Raw genomic sequence first — 1,536 nt, 5'->3', positions numbered from 1 at the left:
TCATAACTTGAATTAATATAAACATCTTCTCTTAAATGTATAACAACATGCCAACATTAGTATGATGCTAGAAAGGGTACAACTTTCAATTCATTTGAAATATATCTCTCAGTACTAGCACACCAGGAAACAGGTAAACGGTCTCTTTAGAAATCTACCCACATTACTAAATTATAAATGATTCAGGCAAACTTTTCATAACACAAATTTCTCTTATTATCTTCTCTAATCTTCATACTCTTAAGAACATTTTACCCTCTCCCTCCAAAAAAACTTACTTGTTTTAAGTATTTGTACGTCACATATAAGCTATTTGCACTAATGAAGATGACAGATAATTTAACACTTAGGATCTTTTAGACTGAACTCTATTTCACTTTTTGAAGACAGACAAATTAATTCACCTCTTCTAGGATCAGTCTCTTTATCTATAAAGGGAATAATAATAACTGACCTGATTGAGGAAAAAAAGAAATGAAACAAAATATGTGAAGCACTTAGAAAGGTACTTACATATATCAGCCCAAATAAATGGTGGCTAAAATTTAAATACACCAATCCAGAACATTATCTTTGAAGAGAGAAACTTTAGCCTAAGCATTGAAAATCCTTTGTGTTATATGGACTATGTCATATTTGCTGCTGTGAAAATTACCAGAAGCTTTTTTAGTGGTTTAAAACAACACAAACATCTTATCTTAAACTTCTACAGATCAGAAGTCCAAAAAGGGTCTCACTGGGCTAAAATAAATAACAGAGTTACATTCCTTTTGGAGGCACTAGGGAAAATATTTTTTTTCAAGTCCTGTAGGCCATCTGCATTCCTTGACTTATGGTATCCACCTTGACAACCAGCAACATACGATCTTTAAGCGCACCTTCTCTTTCCCTATTACAACAGGGTCCTTGTGATTACATAGAGCTCACTGCATATTTCCAGGATAATCTCTTTAGTGGAAGGTTAGGTGAAAATCAACCTGAATTTCCATCTATGCCTTTAATTTCCCTTTGCCATATAATAGAATATATTCATAGCTCCATGTATGAGGACACAATAGTAACTCTTTGGAGGGCCATTATTCTGCCCACTACAACACCCATCCTTAAAGTTTTTATCTGAATTGCAAAATAGAAATTACCAGAATTAAGACTTTATATTATGAATATTTCTCATTGGCCCAGAAAACATAGCCACTCTGGACCGCTATAGTAATTAAGTCCAAAAGAGCCAGATTATTTATTATTTATCATGTTTAACTTCATGAATGATTCTAAAACTCAAAATTGTGCTATAGAGACTCAAGATTGCCAAAAACAATCCATTCCTTTATCAAGCATAATTGAAACAATGTTCTAAAATGCCATGGATCACAGAAACATAGATTTGGAAAACACCTTAAATTTATTGTACTCAAAATATACAATACGTATTGTATGGTTAAAATTTTAGTTTTGACTAAATTTTTGTAAGCTTGATTTTTAAATATTAATTCTCTGATTTTCTGCATAATGCACACCTAAGATGTATTTGGAATA

The sequence above is a fragment of the Cebus imitator genome, unplaced genomic scaffold, assembly GCF_001604975.1.
Source record: "Cebus imitator isolate Cc_AM_T3 unplaced genomic scaffold, Cebus_imitator-1.0 Scaffold1007, whole genome shotgun sequence".
Lineage (NCBI taxonomy): Eukaryota > Metazoa > Chordata > Mammalia > Primates > Cebidae > Cebus > Cebus imitator.
Note: the sequence above shows the minus strand (reverse complement) of the source record.